Genomic DNA, 19,447 nt, shown 5'->3' with positions numbered 1-19,447 from the left:
TATCAGTTTATTCCCTAGATGACTACTAAAATATTGTTTAATAATTTTATCTTCTGCCTTTCTGGGTATTAGATTACTGCAATTTCCTTGGTTCTTCATTCTGTCATGAAGGATGAACTCCTCTGCTTGCCTTCCTGGATTCCTCAGGCACAGAGAATTTACAGAGATAACCTCTAAAGGTGTAGGGATCTTCTCACCTGATTGCAAAGGGCAGGAGGAAAAACTTCAGCTGTTCCTCAGGATGTCATAACTTCTCTAAATATTCTTTAACCAGGTCTTTTCCAATTTTGATTTGCAGTGCTATTTCTTCGGAAAATGTGCACTACTCACCTATATTGCCTTAAACAGGAATAATTCTCCTCCAACCTTTCAACTAGTACATTCAAAAAGGAGCTGCTGGAAAAGACTGATCTCTCACTGCCAAAGGGGATGCAAATGATCTGAGCACAAAAATGCCCAAAATCTGAGATGAGGCGAAGTCACTCACATTCCCTTTTTGAGCATTCCTTGGCTCCCTTAAAGACATGATCAAGGGGATACGTTTGAGACAGGAAAGAGGTGCCAGAACTGCCCACAGATGTAGCTCCAGAAACTGGGTTTGTGTGAGCCCAGCAGCCTGGCAGATAATGGCTCAGGAAGTGATTTTCTGCCTACTTGCCAAACATGAGCCATGTCCAATGTCTTAGGAGTGCTCGAGCTGGATTAGCAACACACACACACATTTCCTTACAAAGGTCTGGAGCATCACCTCTGCTTGATTTCTGTTCTGTGGTTTCAGCCACATCACCCTAAATGCAGAGAGATGCACGCTGCTTGCAGGAGCAATTTAGTGAACTCCCAGAGCTGTGATGTGAGCCCAGGCTTCTGCCACAGAATCAGATTTTTTAAAAAACAGCACGTGGGATAATTAATTTTTTTTTGCCCGCCAAATGCCTCTTAAGTCTTTTGTCTGTTTTCTCTCTCTTGCCAATTTTGGGCTGTGACAGCAAAGCTAAAAATCCAGGACATAAAACTTGCCATCGATTTCCGATACAACGGTTCCAAAGGAAAGGTCAGCAAGGAAAAAACAAACACATTGGACAAAAAAGCAGCTTCACTGATGGCACCCATGGAGCTGCCCCAACACAAACAGACCTTTTATATCAACTGATAGGAGACAAAGGTCCTGGAAGGTGTGTTGGTCTTAAATTGCTGCTGCAAAACCAGCCCAGCCATACCCCTCCAATGGACAGGGGAGGCATGGCTGTGAGAAAATAATCTATATAGAAAAAGGGAAATAATAGATAGCATTACAACAAGGAAACAAAATAATCACAGGTAATGCACAAAAAGAAAACAAAGTTCTTATGATCTGAACATCAGGAAAGGAGCAATTTCAGCACCAATAAAGTTGTCATCATAAAAACATTTTATAGGAAGGGCAAAAAAAGGATACAAAGGTATTTATGAAATTGGATGCAGCGTGTTCTGCATCCATCCATTAAATTCAGATGGGTTTGTCACGGTTTTTGTGCTTTAAATCTTTGTGGTAAATAATTTAGGCATTGTTTCATATTGTCTGCTAGCTAGAATAGGTTTCAAATTGGAGCCCAGTGCAAAGTTGTTTAATAGAAATTTTTGTGATGAAAAATTCTTCTGGTACTGACAACATCATTTACATGAGAAATAAAGAAGGCATTTATGAGAAGCTGCTGTGTGGTTTTGATAATAATGGTAACAATTATCTTGCAGCCTTTCCCCACCCTCACATTGCCACATGTTAACTAATTAACTAAATAATTAATCCCTTTTCCTGCCAAGGAGAGAGGCTCTGCATGCACAGCTGAAGGAACCATGGCACTGCAGGGAGGGGTGAGTAGGTTTTTACTCTCATGGACCACTCATCACTAACCTAGAGTTTCCTCTCCTCTCATATATTATCTTAAGGTAGCTGTTTGATTGTTTGTGATATTTTTATTTGCTTTGTTTTGCAGGCTAAACATGAGAGCTGGGAGTCCTGGGGAAGTTAGGCTGAAAAGTGACATTCCTGGTTCAGAGTTACTTGCCACCCAAACCATGTCACCCTCTCCTCTCAGTTCTGATGGAATGATTCTTAGAGAAGACAGGAATTTTCTTGGATACCTCTCCGCAAGGCTGGAGGTGGATTCAAATACTGCATCAGGACACCAGGTTTTGCTTCTAGACCTGACATTTTTGTCTGCATGAAGCCCAGTCCATGGTGATGTTCTAGAACTAGGAGTTTGTTCTTCTCGCTCTCTCCATGCAAAGGCAGGATAAATATTCCCTGGGGGATTTTTGATAGCAGAAGAGATCAAACAAATCCACCATTTTATAAGGTACATACATTTACAAGCCAGATAATTCCACGCATGTGGGAATTACAAGTTATTTGCTCATAGACCTTTAAAATCTGCAGAGCAGGATCCCAATATGTTTCTCCTTAGAACCCAAATCTTGACTCCTTTTTTACAACCACTCAGGCCTCACCTGAGTGCTGGGATAACTGTTTTTGCTGATTGGAAAAATATTGTGCTCATATTTGAGACAAGGCAACTGAATGCCCTTTTTTGCATTTTGGGGTTGACTGGGCTTTCCTGGAAACTCTTAGGTTTTATCACCCACTTCAGATTTGAACTGCTTTCTATGCTTTCACACAAAATAACTGTACAGCCATAATTGCATTACTCTGCACCCCCTCTCCCAAGGGTTTGGGATGTACCCAGATGCCCCAGCACAGCACTGCTCTTTGATCTGCCAAAGATCTGAGTCTGCAGCAGTACAGAATTACACTCAGCTCTCTCAAATCCCAGCACTTCGCCTATTATTCCAAGAAAGTTGTCCCTGGAGGTATCAAATAACCACAAAGTGCTGCTGCAGCAGAGCTAAATATTTACTAATAATGTTAAACTAACACACTGTGGGCTTTTTTTTTTGTTTTTTTTTTTGCAAGGCAACATTGGCACAGAGCTCTGCTGTGAGCCATAAATACATCTCAAGATCTCATAAAAGTAAAGCTGGAGAATTTCTGGTCCCAGAGCTGGCATCAGCTGCTGTGGATGGCCAGAGCCTGTTGATGCCAATGGGGACATAATGCTTAACCCACTGAGAATTTGCCTCCTCTTCCCTGGTGTTTCTAAAACCTCTCTGGAGCTCCCCAGATGCTCCAGTTGGATCTCTCAGGTTGAGGAGGAAAAAGGTTTTTTAGCAGTTCCTGAAGGTAGATGCAGTTTGTAGAAAATGCCAAACTAGAAATTCGTGTGCCTGATGCAGTTGATGTTGGCACCTGGACAGGTACAAATTGGTGAGGATTTCCCCTACTGACCATCCAGCTGCTCTCCACAGGAAACATCCTCATTTCTGGGAAGAGGACAGAGATTTTCACCTGTGATTTGTAAGGGAAGGCAAATATTTTCGGGTTTTTTCACACCTTTCTTTACAAGTGGGTAGTTTTGCATCTGCCCTGCTCTGGGCAGCACTGCCAGTCATTTGAGTAGAGGAATAAAGCAGAGTGGGTGAAGGGCTGTGGGATCTCCAACAGAGAGGGATCAGCGCTTGCTGAGAGAAGCCAGAGGGAGAACTCACATTTTGTTTGCTGCAAAGACTGTAAGGTGGGAAGGAATAATTCCTTTCTTGCAGAAAAGAAGAGGGATGTTTGTGAACCTCTCCTGAGTCTTTCCTGCCACTGTCTGGTCTTGCCAGGCTGGGGAGTTCCAGGATGGAAAAACTGGCAGGAAAGGAGCTTCACTCATCTCAGGGTACCCAGAGCAATTCCCAGTGATGCTGTTGGTGATCCAAGTAATGTTGAACCCCCAGCATAAAGCAATGCAGAAGAAAGGGAATTCTGCATTGAGGGGATAAACAATGAGAGAATGCAAATAAGGTTTAATGACAGCCACTGTGGCTTTATGGAAAATAGATCTTGTCATAGAAATGCTGTTTTCCCTTCATATGGGCTTCTGAGCAAAGCAGAACAAAGGAACCACATGGACAAAAAAGTAGACTCTAAGCTGAATTGGAACATCTTAGAGGAATGTGGTGTTGGATGCCATAAAATAGGAGCTTAGAGGATCAGTCTGATGCTCAAAACACTTTTATAACCACACTAAAGGCTTTAAAGTAAATATGAAATCATGGCTAATAATGTTTGCCATGTTGTTGTATTTTCTCCTCCCTATCCACCCACCTATATTCACGGTGTCTGACAGAAATCAGCATTTTTGTATCTTTCATATCAAACCAGCTTGGAACACAACAGTGGGACAATGTTAAAGGAGGGAAAATGGCACCACAGCAGCTGCTGGCAGATGCAGAAGTGTTTTCTTGGGAAAACTGGGCAAAAGCCTGTCCTCATGCATTCTGTGCTATGTTCTTGAGATACACAGTAAAACACAGGGAGCTTTTTGGTCTGATTGCTTTTTTAGCCATGTTAATGAGATCCTGCCAGTAGCAAGTAAAGCAATTAAGAATAATTAAGCTGGTGACAAACACTGTGTAGTTTGACATGATTGCATCAGCAGCTTTGAAAGGTTTGCCTGTTTGCATGAGGATTTTGAAGTGGAGCCAAGTTATAGACAGCAAGGCAATGGGGGACCGTGATCAATGGTCATGGATACAGACTCCCACAATAAGGTGACAGACCTGTGGAGCATTTCAGGGGATGCTCCAAGCTTTATCTTCTCTTCTTGAACACCTCCTGGCCACTTCTCCTGCCTGAGGTTTGTGCTCCAGGTGCTGCCAAAGCCCTTCCAGCCCTTCCCAGCCACACCTCCTGCCGCAGCCTGCCTGGGAGCTGTGCCTGCCAGGAGCTGTGCCTGCCAGGAGCTGTGTGTCAGAGCCCCTCAGACAGAGGTGCCTTTGCAGACCCATCTCTCTCTCATCGCAGCTGCCAGCTGATTAAATGAGAATTGCAAAGGCATTCTTCAGATGCAGACTGCTGCAGCCAAGTGTTTCATGGATTTACTTAGAGCTTCCAGTAAGTTACTGCCTGCAACACTGCCAGAGAGGCAGGGAGGTGTTGGTAAAAAAAAATAAAATTCAATTTTCATCCAAGATGATTTTTCTTAGTTGCCTATACGCTTTCCAAAGGCAGGGGCACACTGCAGGTGTTGTCATTTCCTTTGAGAACTGTTGGAAGTTTCCACACAGTTCACTTGCTTCTTTGCTTCTTGAAGATAAGGAAATGCTCCAAATCAAAAGTGGGACTTCTAAAGACAAGCTGTATAAATATTAAATTCCCATTTCTCTTCTTGCCCAGCTTTGGTACACTGACCATGGCATTTAGCCTGGTGTGCTGCTAAAGAGACATTGCTCACAGTACATTTCTCAGTCATCCTGAGGGCAGAAAGCAAAGCCTGCTGCTGTCTGAGGCCTTCCACATCCTTAAATTCCAGCACTCATCAAACATTTTTGGAAATAGCAAAAAAGCTTCCATCACCTTTCAGGAGATGGATATGACTTTTATTAAACAGGAGATTCTGGTGTGTCCTGTGCAAGGCAAGATGTATGGCCTGGGGAAGGAGTTGGAGAATTTCCACAGTGGACCCTTCTTTTCTGCCCCAGCTGTAGATCACACCCCTTTCCCCACCTCCTCTCCAAGGAGAGAAAGCAAAGCTTCTCCAGCTGCTTTTTCTCTCTGTGTGGAGGCTGAGCCTGTTTTCACAGCATCTGTTCCAGATGTTTGCACCTACTCCAGTAGATGTGTCAGCCCTGGAGCAGAGAAAGGCAAGAGCAGGATTCCTATGGGATGCTTGTCCCGTGAGTGAGGGTGCTGGGGACCAGGGAGGAGAGGAGTTAACTTCTTGTGGGAGTGCATGTGAGGGTGGGCATGCCAGTGGCAACCTGGGATCGCTGCCCTGAGGTGCTTGATGCTGTAAAGGTGGAATGAAACCTCAGGAAAAGGCAGGGGAATAGAGTGTAAGAGTTGGAATGAGGGATGTGGGACTCCAGGGGCTCTCCAAAATGCAGTTTATTCCATCCAAGAGGTTACAGCAGCCCAGGGCGGTGGGTGACAGAGCTGTGCCTACAGCTGTCAGCTCCAGCTGCAGGCAGGCCTGCAGACCCTGAGTTTAGGTTGCAATGCATTATAGACTTTCCTTTGCTGAGCATCTTAATACAGTAGAACCAATCTATACCTTAACTTTTATCTGTAGCCTACCATAACCACTGTAATTACCATATTCATGTTACTGTTCTCCAATCACTAAAAGTTAGTACATTACAGTTTAAGCTAGGAGTTGTTTTTTAGTTTTCTTGCAGTGGAAAATTCTGAGACCTTTTTTCTACTTGCCACATTGGCATGTTTGTTTGCCTGTGCTATCTTTCTGCTTGGTAAAAACATTTTCTTGTTTGAAGTGGGTTTATCCTTTGCTCTAAGTCATAAAACCTCTTTCTAACTAACATACCTTTTGCTTCTTTGGTTATCCAATAAGACTGGCTCAGCAATTCTTTTTTCTCTATATCAAAACTTGCTTCCATCTCTATTTTTTCATCAGATTTTACATTCAAAAATCTTTCTGCTAAGCATGCACATCTGTGAGACTTTCTTGTCAAACTTTCATCCTTTCCAGCAGTAAAGGAGATCACAGTTACAAGCCCTTGACTAAGCCATCTTTGCCCAGAATTTGTTTCAGCAGCTGTTCCCAGCAGTGCTTTGGCTGCAAAGGGCATTGTGTCAGCTGTCACCATTGCTGCACTGCTCTCTTTGCCTGAAGTGAGTGTCGCAGGCAGCTCAGGAAGGAGAGAAGAGCCTGGTTTATTTGTCCCACGCTTGCCAGCCCCATGGCTGCAGCCCTCCCTGAACAACAAGATGAGCAGTTTCAGGTCACTGAAATCACAAGCATCTGCTCTGACTAATGGCATAATGGTGTGGCCCTTGTGGCTGTGGCTTTGCTTGAGGCTGCAACACTTTTTGTATTCAGTCTGTCCCCAGTCCTATCATCTGCAGCACATCTCAGAGGAAATGATGCTGAGACATTCCCCTCCTCAGCTTGTGGGCTGGAGCATCTCAGCCTGCAGAGACAGAGCCCTTGGGCACCCCTGGGCACCCCTGGGGACCCAGGACGGGACTGACAAGCACAGCAGGGACACAGAGAGAGCTCTGAGTGCTGCTGCTCTCCTCCCTCACTGTGCTTTGCTTGCAGCTCAGCCCAGCTCTGCAGCTTCCCACCTGCTGGGCTGAGTTCACACTCAGATTCCCTCAGCAGCAGAGGTGCACCAGCAGCATGCCCAGGATGGAGAGATGGGTGTGTCTCCAGTTCTGCCATCCCTTCCCACACCAGTTCTGCTCTCCCATCCCATTCTACACCATTTATGTTATCCCATCCCATCCTACACCAGTTCTGCTATCCCATCCCACACCATTTCTCCTATCCCATACCAGTTCTGCCATCCCATCCCATACCAGTTCAGGCATCCCATCCCACACCATTTGTGTTATCCCATCCCATCCACACCAGTTCTGCCATCCCTTCCCACACCAGTTCTGCTCTCCCATCCCACATCATTTCTCCTATCTCATACCAGTTCAGGCATCCCATCCCACACCAGTTCTGCCATCCCATCCCATCCCATCCCATCCCATCCCATCCCATCCCATCCCATCCCATCCCATCCCATCCCATCCCATCCCACACCATTTGCTGTGGCAGCATCAGGAGCAGGCCAGACATGGCAAAGACTGTGTGTCCTGCCCTGATGAGTGCACATGACAAAACCCAATGCTGACTCAGCTCCCTTTAAATGCCTTTTATGTGAGGCACAATCTCCGTCAGTGTGGAGGATTGGTTGCTGAGAAACCTTTCTGAAACCTTGCAGGATTCCTCAGCTGGACCACTCGGCAAAGACCAGATTAGTATTTCCCCATCTCTCCAAGAGGCAAGAAAAAATAGAAACTGTGGGGCATTCACATCTCTGTCTCCCTGTTGTGCCTCTTAAAAGGAGTTAAAAAATAGAGCTGCCTCTCTGAAAACACTGCCAAACCCACAGGAGGAGCTTGCCATAGGATAAGCCACCACAGAGGCACCTTGAGCTCAGCACAGATGGCAGCAATTCACAGCAGGAAGGTGCTGATTCCAGGCCTAGCTGAGCTGAGCTCTGGTGAGCACATCCTGGCTCATGCATCCAGACAGAAGATACCACTGTGTCAGACTGTGGGAAAGGAGGCAAACTGCTGATGCACATGGCACCTCAGGGTTTTGGGAACTTTTGTGACCACCTTGTGGATAGCCTGAACTAAGGTTGTAAAAAGGGGGCACTTCCAGGAAGGCTCCAGGATCCCCATTGATCTCCTCACTAATCCCTTCCCTTCCCTTCCCTTCCCTTCCCTTCCCTTCCCTTCCCTTCCCTTCCCTTCCCTTCCCTTCCCTTCCCTTCCCTTCCCTTCCCTTCTTCCCCTTCCCATTTTCCCTCTCCTCTTTTCCACCTCTCTAACTCACATTTAGTGCCAAATTGAATCCATGGCATTGGGTTTGGCCCACGGTCTGATTTACACCTGAATTTGGGCAGAGGCACCTTCCCTGGATCCCAACAGCCTCACAGCTGGGCTGCTCTGCCCCTGGGCACTGTTGTTCACTCATTGCAGCCTTACTTTGGAAAAACAGGCCTCTTTCTCAGGTTGTTTTTGCAGATTAATCTAGCAGTAGCAAACACCAGGCCAAGCCCACTTCCCCCTAGATTTACATCTCAAATCAGATTTGTGTACTAAAAACAAGAACTTCAAGTGTTTTTTGCTGTAGCTGTACTATAAAGTGTCTCTCCTACTTGCCTCCTTTCCCAAATGAATTTTTTATTTATTTACTTAGAGTTTCAATACTTGTACAGCCATCTCATCATCACTTTGCTCTGCGTGGTTTCCCATTTGCACAGAGCTCAGGAGGAGCACAGTGACCTCAGAGATATCTGATGCTGTGTTGCCTGGGCTGCAAGGTGGAGGGATGTAGAGACTCACTTTAAATTGTGGCTATCCAATAAAATATTCTTCTTTTATCACGAAAGCAGGCTGAAAGGAGGTGTTACAAATTGGATCTTATAGCCACCCAACTGAGATATCCTGAGGAAACCTGATTTATAAGAAAAGCTGAAAATTTGATGCCTGAAAATCAGAACCTTTAAAGCACATCAAAATTCAAACCCCCAAGACTGTTATGTGGATCATAAAACATTCTGGAAATTCTCAGCTGAGGACCTTCTTCATAGGACCTCCTGCAGGAGCTGGGGCAGCCCTTGGCATTCTGCAAAAGGCTGGGGAGCAAAGGATAATTTCAAACACAAGAGCCTGATGGATTTCTCTGCTGGCAGCAGTGAGAAATACTTGTTAAACTAATAATCCTACTAGTTTCTTGTCATTTAAGTTCAGTCTAACTTATTAATTACGATTTTATTCATTTGCTGCATGACTCTGGCTGGTCACTAGATGTCACTAATAAAGAATAAGAAAGAAGAACCTCGGGGGAACTTTTTGGGGAGGCAAAATTTAATGGACAATAGTGCCTGGGAGCGCCCCAGCCCAAACTTCTGTTAACAAAAGGGTGACACTCAGGCACCAGGATGGTTTGGGAAATTGCCACTAAAGGATTTGAAAAATGCCACACTTCTCACTTTTCCATTCTTTTTTCCAGTGCATGGAAACCTTCCTACCCTGTTTCCCACCACTGGAAGGAAAGGAGTGGGCTTGAGCAGGCCAGTGTAAAATGCTGCCACATCAGCATTCCTACAGCTTTTGGGGTCTCCTGAGGAGCAAGGAGCCATCACATCTGAGACTTTGGCATGGATTTACTCAGGCATGGCCAGCATTAGTAAACTTTTGATCTGGCTTGTTTAAGAGATGTTAGAAAGTCTTTATTACACTCCATGGTGCATCTTCTGACACGGTTTTGCTTTTGGAAAGGAAAACTGCTCCTCCCATTGCTTTTGGAGGAGCAACCAGCACACATCACACACTTCAAGGACTTTGAGGAGCTTGCTGTTTGTTAGCATAAGCCCAGGGCTCAGTGAGGATTTAATCCAATAAGCACAACTACCATCACACCATTAGTCTGATGAATAGACACAGCCAGAGCCTTGGATGTGCTCAGCTCAGGAGTGAATCCATCAGGGAGTGAAGGTCATCCAGCTCCCCTCAGCCACAAGTTAATTGCATCCAGCTCTCCTGGATGTTCAAGGCACTTTTAAGTTACATTTCTTTTGGGTTGTGCCTTCACTGGGCATTTGTAAGAGAGTGGTGCCGGAAAGACAGGCAGCACAGGGATTAACTTTCTCTTGTCAAGAGCAGCCTTAGGTCAGACAGCCTTGGGTTATTCACAGGACTGCATGAAGCACCTCAGGCCTGCTCAGTTCCAGCCTGGTGTCCAAGTCCTGCATGCCCAGGGAATTTGGCTGTTTATGGGGACACAAGGATGGGCTGGACAAGCCTGTCCTTCACTTCAACCCGCTCAGCAGTGTGCAAGATGTTGGAAAGCCCTATAGCAACACAAAGGAGAGGACATTCTGCCAGTGTATCTCCCTCTTGGGGCAGCAAGAAGAACTCAAGCGATGCCATCAGCACAGGGAGGGACAAAAAAAAATGGCAATAAGATGTTGAGAGAGAAGCTGAGACATTTAATTTGTAGACCTGAGTACCCTCATTTTCTGACACAGCTCTGCTTCATCTATTGACCTGCAAGGAAACTTCTGCAGCCCCCAGACAGGACCATCAGCAACCACCCTTTCCTTGCTCATTTTGGGCCTGATTTTGTCAGCTTCTTTGTTTCTTGGCAGAAATGCCTGCCAGAAACCAGCAGTTTTAGTCAGTGATAAAGTCCCAACATTTCAAAAGTAATTTTTGTTTTAAATCAAATTTCAAAATAAAATGCTCTCCCTCCTCCAGAGATGACTAATGAGAATAATCAAATTAAATGGTCTTGAAAACATGGAATATTTCGTTTCAACAATATCTAAATGTTCCATTTCCATATGGTACACATATTGTTATTCTACAATAACAAAGATGATGATGATGATGATGATAATAATAATAATAATAACACCCCCAAAATAAAATACCAGCAAATATTAATAAAACAGCTGAAATATAATATTAAAAATAATGTTTGATATTATCCTAAAAGTTCAAGTGAAATTAATGGAAATGAGTGAATTGAATTAGGACTTTATTTACTTCACCAGGATGAGACCGTTTGGGATCAAAAGAAACTTACCAAGAGCTTCTTCCAGGGCTTTCCTTGTTCCACTACCTCCATTGAGGAAAATAATATTGAATTTCAGTAATTATGAAGTTATTGAAGAGAAAAAAAACCATGAATCCAAAACAAAAAGACACTCACTAGGCTTCTCAATAATCTGTGGGCCAGTGAGGGGCTGGCAAGCAATGCATCACTCTTCCTACCCGGAATGAATTGATTCTGTCACCAGCAAAATAAATGCAATCAAGCTCTTGACTTGAATCATAAATCCTGTGTAAGTCACAGTTAGCAGTAAAGTGAACTGAAGCAGATGAAAGAGTCTGACGACAGGCTGGTGCAGCAAACAGTCTCCAATAGGGAAGGGGAATGTAAATATTTTATTTTGATATCTGGAATATTTTATTTTGATATCTTCTAGTTTTCAGAAGTTCATGTAGTAGGAACATAGAGAGTTGTTGCATATCAATGTGACAGATCCTATCACCCTGGGCTTTTCCCATAAAAGCAGAGTGCCTGAGCAGGTGATTATCAGGGTGTTTAGGTCCTGGGGGCCTGTTAGGCTCAATCTCCTGAGAAATTGGTTTCAGGTATTTTTTTAGTGCTGGGTAGACAGAGGAAGCCAATGGATGTGATCTTTTTGGATTTCAGCAATGCTTTCCATACTGTCTCTCACAGGATCCTCCTGGGAAAAATGTCCATCCCCCAGATGAATAAACACATCCTGTGATGTGTGTCAGAGGAGGTTTAGGTTGGATATCAGGAAAAGGTTCTTCACCCAGAGCGTGGTTGGGCACTGAACAGGCTCCCCAGGGCAGTGCTCACAGCACCAAACCTGACAATCCAAGAAGAGTTGGCACAACACTCCCAGGCACAGGGGGTGACCCTTGGGCATGGTCCTGTGCCGGGCCAGGAGTTGGGGCCAATGTTCCTTGGGGGTCCCTTCTGTGATTCTGTGAAAAGCCCTTGCAAAAACCCCTCCAGTGGGGAAACTCTGCAGAGTGAGGTTCCTTCTGTACAGGAGGCAGCTCACACAACTTCACACAGCAGCTCACCTAACACTGATCTAATTGTCTCTTTTCCTGGAAGCTGTGTCTGAGGAGATGTGACCAGGGACCTTGTCCTAGAAAGCTGTGCAGAGGAGCTTCAGTGTGCTAAAGGATCCCTCCCACATCAGCTGTCGCAGACATCTTTTTATGAAAATCCTTTCTTAGGATTTTTTCTTCCTGAGAAGCTGAGAGGCCTCAGGAACAAAATGTAAACACTGATTATCTGCTGCTGTGGAATGCAACAGGTGGATCTGTGATTGGTCTCATGTGGATGTTTGTATTTAGTGACCAGTCATGGCAGAGCTGGCTCTCTCTCTGTCCGAGCCACAAGCCTTTGTTATCATTCTTTTCTTTTCTATTCTTAGCTTAGCTAGCCTTCTGAGATGAAGCTTTTCCTTCTATTCTTTTACTATATTTATAATGTAATATATCTATAATAAAATAATAAATCAAGCCTTCTGAAACATGGAGTCAACATTCTCATCTCTTCCCTCATGCAAGAACCCCTGTGAACACCGTCACAACCAGCAGCAGCAGCCAGACTGCAATGCCATCCTCCAGCTGGAAGCTCTGTGTCTCTGTGAAATGAAAATTGTGTTTGCAATGGGTCAACAGGAAGGGAAACTCTGGGTCACAGCACGAGGAGCTGGGAGAGAGAGAGAGACAGACATCCACTGAAAAACTTGGGCAAGGCTTTGTCTGCTGGGGAGTGAGGCAGAGGGGGGGACCTTCCCCACCTGTGCCTGCTCTGGATGTGTGCCCTGACACTGAGCCTGCTCTTCAGGGCTTGGCAGGGGCAGCCCCAGTGCTTGGTGCTGTAAAAACTGACAGGGTAAGAAACAATTGTTGTAAGAACTGACACAGCCATGGAGTGTGGCAGGCAAAGCCTTCCCTGAGGATCTGGTTAATCACCCAGAGATCACCAGCACAAGAGCTGAGGTGGCAAACACCAGCCAGATACGTTGGTTAACACAACCTGACCCAAAGGCTGCCATTTGACAAGAATTTTTTACATTAAACATCTTAGGCCCAGCCCTTAGAAGGAGGTGGCACAGCTGAGGCTTTCTGTGCTGATCATGTATTCAGATTTTATCACCAAGTACTGAAAGGCTCTTGATTCACTTGATTTGTGACAAGTTCAAACATTTTCCAGTCTAACTGCTCTCAGCAGAGACAATGATGAAATCATCTCTGTGTTTAGCTCTACCCAAGATCAGTTAAAGTTCCCATGTTTAGTATTTTAAGATATATTGAGACCAAACTCCTTCACAGACAGAGAACAGAACTTCATCAGCAAATCAGACAGCATAATTAGGGGAAATACAAGCAATCTTCTTCACCTCAGCTTCACCAAACAACACAAAATGAAAAACATTGCATTATTCCTCAAATGAGTTAGGGAGAGAGCTGATTAAAAAGTGTGGGACAGAATGTATTTCTCCTTGAAGATAGTATTTCATCTTAATAGGCTAATTCTGAATGCAGTAATATAAAAGAAAGTTTCTTTTTTGAAATGAGGCTGCAAGAAAAAAAAGTTCAAACGTTCCTTTCTAAACTTGTTATCCCTGAGATCTCCTCGGGCATGGCTGCAAGCCCGCAGCACAGGAGATGGTGCTTTTTTATTTGAAAGGAAGGAGGTGGACATTCATAAACTCATCAGTCTGGTTGTGATGCCCAGAATGACACTGACATCCACTAATTTCTTTCCCAAGTTCTTAAGGAAGACTAATTAGAGGGTTAAAAGCAGTCAACTCACATTTATCACAGGACAGTGGCAGTGCCAGTGACGGCATTTGTTTTCCTGGGTACCTGCCTGAAGGGGAAGGGGAAAGTGGTGGATATCAGTCAGTGCATCAGCTAACATGAGTGAGGTCTTTTGCTGCTGCCTCCAGCAGAGCAAATTAATACTCAGTGTGGGTGAAGTCCCCAGGAGGTGCAAACAACACCTGATTCTAATCAATAGATTTATTAAATACAGAAATGTTTAACTGGCACGTCCCAGAAAAGTCTGAGAGGTTTGGGGTGACTCTGAGGGACAAGATTTGGTCAGACCAGCCTGGGTGAAGCAGGAAAATGTTCTGCAGCCTCTCAGGTGGCATTGGCTAAAGACACATAGGGCAGGAGAATCCAGCAGTCTGAGATGAGTGTCCCAGACATCTTTTATGGAAAATCCTTTTTTTTTGGAATTTTTCCTCCTGAGAAGCTGAGAGGCCTCAGGAACAAAATGTAAACATTGATTATCTGCTGCTGTGGAATGCAACAGGTGCATCTGGGATTGGCCCATCTTGGATGTTTGTAATTAACGGCCAGTCACAGCCCAGCTGGCTCGGACAGAGAGCTGAGCCACAAACCTTTGTTATCATTCTTTGCTATTGTATTCTTAGCTAGCCTTCTGATGAAATAATTTCTTCTATTCTTTTAGTATAGTTTTAATGTAATAGATATAATAAAATAATAATTCAAGCCTTCTGAAACATGGAGTCAGATCCTTGTCTCTTTCCTCATCCAAAAACCCCTGTGAACGCCATGACAGGGCATGGATTATGACACTGAGAAGAAGGCATGGATTATGACACTGAGAAGAAGTGAGATGCAAAGGACAGACGCTCTTGGGGATGCAGAATGCTCCAGCAAAAAGGCAGACTGGTTTGGAGCAGTGAAAATGGGAGTGCAGCTTGACAGACACTGCTTTTGCTCTGGTCACCTCAGGGATGGGATCAAGTGTCCTGCCTGATGGTGAAGCTGTGATCCAAGAACGATGCAGAGAAAGGAGCAAGAGCAAGACAGAGGGCTCATCTCTAACACAGAGTATGGGAGGAAAGAACTGGTTATCTGAGAAAATGAGAGACTGAGCAGAGACTTCCAATTATTTTTTAGCAGGAAAAAGGTGGTAGTGAAGCGATAAGAGGCTAATTGCTCTCTTTGTTGGGCCTAGGAGAGGTAAAATGGAAAAACCAGTGGGAACTTCTAGTTTTCACAAGAACTTTTTGCACTTTCTCTCATCCTAACCAGCTGACCTCAAAAAGGGGTGCTGATCCCAGCAGAGTGGGTTACCTTTATTAATCTGCAGCAATGCAGTTCTGGTTCCTGCCCAGCTCACATTCCTGTCGGGATGCTGTCAGAGCTGAATGTGTTTCAGGGTGTCCTGGAGGTGACAAATTTGACCTGGTCTGCCAGGAGTCTCTGGAAAGGTGTGCACCAGCCCTCTCCTGAGCCAGGGAGATGCTGCAATGTGTGAGGGTAGTAAGGACACACCAGAGGTCTCAGTCTTTGTGGAACTCTGTGTTTGCTGTTGCAAGAAGAGGTGGAACAGCCTGGAAGGGGAGCTGCCTACCCAGCTCCCAGAGTGGGCACTCCTGTCAATGCCAGATGCAAATACATCTCACTGTGTAACACTGTGGGGAGCCTGAATTTGAACTGTGTAACTCTGGGGAACCCTAATTTGTCCTTGGTGCTTGAGAAAGGGAATGATCTGAACCAGCATCAACTTGGTTGGCATTTTTCGGTATAACACCAATTAGTTTTCAGTTAGAGGATTTATTCCGACTTTCACAGCATGCTTTGGTGGGAGCAGGGCTTTGATTGTCATTTCCTAATGCATCCATGCTAACTCATCTGTGTGGAGCTCAGGTGCACCATGATTCAGACAAGCTGACAATTCCCCACAGTCAAAGGCAAATTTTCCAAGGTCTGTAACTGTGAGAGGTATTTTTAACACGGAACATTGCATCAATTCCTGGTATTCAGAAGCATATCAGATTCTCTTGTCTGACACACTTCCCTTTGAGATGAGCATCTAATGAATTGTCCACAGCTTCAATCTTCCCTCAAATTGCCTGCTTTTTTGGAGAGGCATAATGAATACAAATTGCATTATAGCTCTGATGCCTCTAACTAGTGGCTTAACTAACACATGGTGGCAGTCCAGGTAGAGCCTGCCAGCCCTTCTCCTGCAAGAGGACATAGAGAAAAGTGAGGGGAAAAAACCCCAAAAGTGGGAAGAAGAAGATAATTCACAGTTCTTGGAAGTTACTTTGAATTGCAGCAGCACCACTGGTGCACCAGGACAGATGGAAGAAAGGAGAGTTTCTGGCTTCCAGCTGGAGTTCAACAACTGAGAGCTTTTTCCATTTCAAAAGATGCTTTTTGGGTGGGGAGACAAAAAGGGGACACCAAGAAACCCTGCTTCTGCTGCCTTCTCACAGAGCATGTGGCTGCACTGTGGAGCTCCATGCCACTGTCAATTGGGGGACTGGAAACATCAGGGCATTACAGAGAGAAAGTTCTCCTTTAGAAAGCCATTAATTAGAACGTTGACAATTAAAAAGTTGACAATTAGAGCATTTACCTTAAGACTGTAATCCATATTGCTGAAGAAAAGTTGGTGTGCTCACATTAGACACTGTTTCTTTCCAGCTAAAATTACTGTTTCCCTTCAAGTTAAAACACTTTATTTTCTGCCAGACATAATGTGTGATGTACAGCCCTGTGAATTAATAAAGAACTGCCTCCCTTCAGCTTAGCTTTTCCTGCTGAGTCTGATAATGAAATTTAGTCTTCTTTTATATACTCAATTAAAGTAAGTTAAGAACTGAGAGTGTGACTTCATTTATTCTTTGGACAGCATGGATTTTCTTTGGGCTACATCAGTGGTGAAGTGCATTGCCCCTTTTCACCCTGATCTTTTGAACCTCTCTTGTTTTCTGAGAATAGGGAAGAGAAATGGGTCAGCATGAGCCAAAGCTTGCTGGAAACAGCAAGGACCTTCCCACAGGAGTCAACATATTTAATTTCACTCTTTTCATAGATTTTTTGCAAGAGCTCAGTTTCTCTGCAGGACCCAGGGTTACAAAAGAGCTGAGCAGGTGGGATACCACCTGGGATATCCTGCTGGTGAACCTGGAGCAGAGGCAGCAAGGAGCAGAGGTCTCTGGAGGGGCTGAGAGGAGATTTTCCTGAGATTCCCTTTCAGAGATCCCACCTGTTTTCCTGCTGCCAGGTTGCAGTGGCCCCTGAGAGATCCCTGCAGACTTATTTTGGAGGAGGAGTCCAGCACAGATTCGTCTACCCTCAGCTCTGCTGAAAGAGTGAAGCTGCAATCTTACTTTATTAATTACCTTGTCTCAAAACAAGGTCTACATTTATTTTCTGGCTTTACTTATTGCTCATGCCTAGTCCAAAGTTCAGGGCAAAAGTCCAAAACTATTGGTGACTGACACAAAACTCCTTTTCTGCTCTTCAGCACTGCAGTGATGATGTGGTCCTGACCTTCTCCAGGGTGATTTATCCCCAGCTCCAAGCGGGTGCAAGGCCCTGAGGCATGGGAGTTATGGTGTACCCTCCTCCAGGGCAGGGTCAGTCCATCACCTGCACATCCCACAGCAATTACAGCGCCCTGGTTCACTCCTCACCACGGCTGTACTGAGCAAGGCTGGAAAACTCATCAGCCTGAAGATTTGTTGCTAATTGCCTGCTTGGAGGATGTGTATTTCATCATTTGTCCAGGCTCCCCTCCAGGCTTTTTTTCCTCTGCCCTTCTCTAGGATCCTTTACTCCTGTTCATTTTCACACCTCTCCCTGCTCTCTGGTTGTCTTTTTCCCCCTTTTCCAGCCCTCTCTGAGGGCAGTGACCTGGTGGCACCTGCCCTGTGCCTGCGGTTTAGGGTGTGACCTGTCTCATACAGATCACCACTCCTGCTCTCCCAGGAGAAGGAAAAGCACATTTATCAGCACTGCCCTGCTTGCAGACACCAAGTTTGGACCCACCTGTCCCTGCTCTGGATCCAGCAGCTCTTGGGACTAATTTGTGCAGGAGTACACATGGAAAGGGCTGCTTTCCCTGACTTTTGGGGGCTACTAACCACCCATCTCTGCAGGAGTCCAGCCCAACACTGTAATTATCAAAGTTATTAATAATTAGAGAATATCCCAGAAGATAGAAAACCACATATACTGTTGCTGGGAAATTCACCTTCTGTGGAAAAAGCTGGAGTGTTTTGAGGAAGGAGGCAGTTGTCTGTTTTTAATAATGGATTTCTTTGTCTGCAGCAGCATCTTGGATCTCTCCTGGCCCGTGAAAATTCCCAAACCAGTTAATTTAAGGAAAAAAAAAACAAAAAGAACCAACCCAAGCTGAAAACCAACAAGGCTTATAATTGAATGGAAAGAATTAGCAATAATACCAGTGCTGCTGCCAGTGACAGCAGAGTAGGGAAGGTTCAGCAGCTCAGGGCTTGCTCTAGTGCCCTTCACTGGTCTTTCCTGCTGGCTCATTAGGTAGAACCCTCACAAAACAGTCAAAAATGGTTTCCCCTTAGAAAATCCGTTCAGCAGAATTATCCATCCACGAATAAATGTCAAGACAAATCTTTTCACCTTGCCCAGGTCGTTCTGATAATGTCAAGCCAGTGCGTTTCAGTCCTCCTGATGATTTGTTCCAGTGACAAAATATCCTGCTTCACAGCTTTCTCTGTTAAATTCCATTCTGGCTTTACACAAACACATTAACATTCATTTTCATCTAAATGGACCTTGCAATTTGCAGCATTAGTGTTTTGGCTCCAACATTTTTAGAGCCAAATGTGTGCTGCCTGCTTTGCTGCGGGTTACTTTGGCATTGTTGGTTGCAAACAACCATCAGTGTTATCAGCAAGTTTGTGAAACGTGTTTGTCCAGCACTGGGCTGTACTGAGAATTTGTAAAAGAGGGATTTTGCAATAAAATCTCAGCCTTTTTGACTGTTTGTTCCATTTATGAAATAAAGAGAGCTTGGAAACAACAGAACCTGTAGTGTGATGGAGGATCCTTCTTTCATGCGTGACAAATGGTTTGGCACTCAAAAGTCTTCAACAAATTAGCATATTGGTGCTAATTTAGCAAAGATTGGTGCTAACTTAGCAAAGATTTTTAGCATGTCCCTGTTCTGCTGTCCAAGCCTTCCTTTGCCTCCTTCAGCCCTGATCTCACTGCTAAGGTGAGTGCTGCTCCCAGAGCCGTGTTTCATTGCTCAGCTCCTTCAGTCTGGTGAGGTCCCCTCCCTTTTTCACAGCTCCTGGACACTGTCTGTCTTTATATCTGTCTCCTGCCCAGCTGGAAAGTGGCACATGGAAGATACATGGCCCATCCTGCTCCATGACCAGGGCATCCAGCTCAGTGAGTCATTTAGGGGAGAGCATTTTCCCTTTCTTCCTTTTCTTCCCTTTGCCAAGCCCTGATCTGAATCTC

The sequence above is a fragment of the Melozone crissalis genome, unplaced genomic scaffold, assembly GCF_028551555.1.
Source record: "Melozone crissalis strain CALT ecotype California unplaced genomic scaffold, PUWL_Pcris_2 ptg000081l_1, whole genome shotgun sequence".
Lineage (NCBI taxonomy): Eukaryota > Metazoa > Chordata > Aves > Passeriformes > Passerellidae > Melozone > Melozone crissalis.
This window is presented reverse-complemented; position numbering follows the sequence as displayed.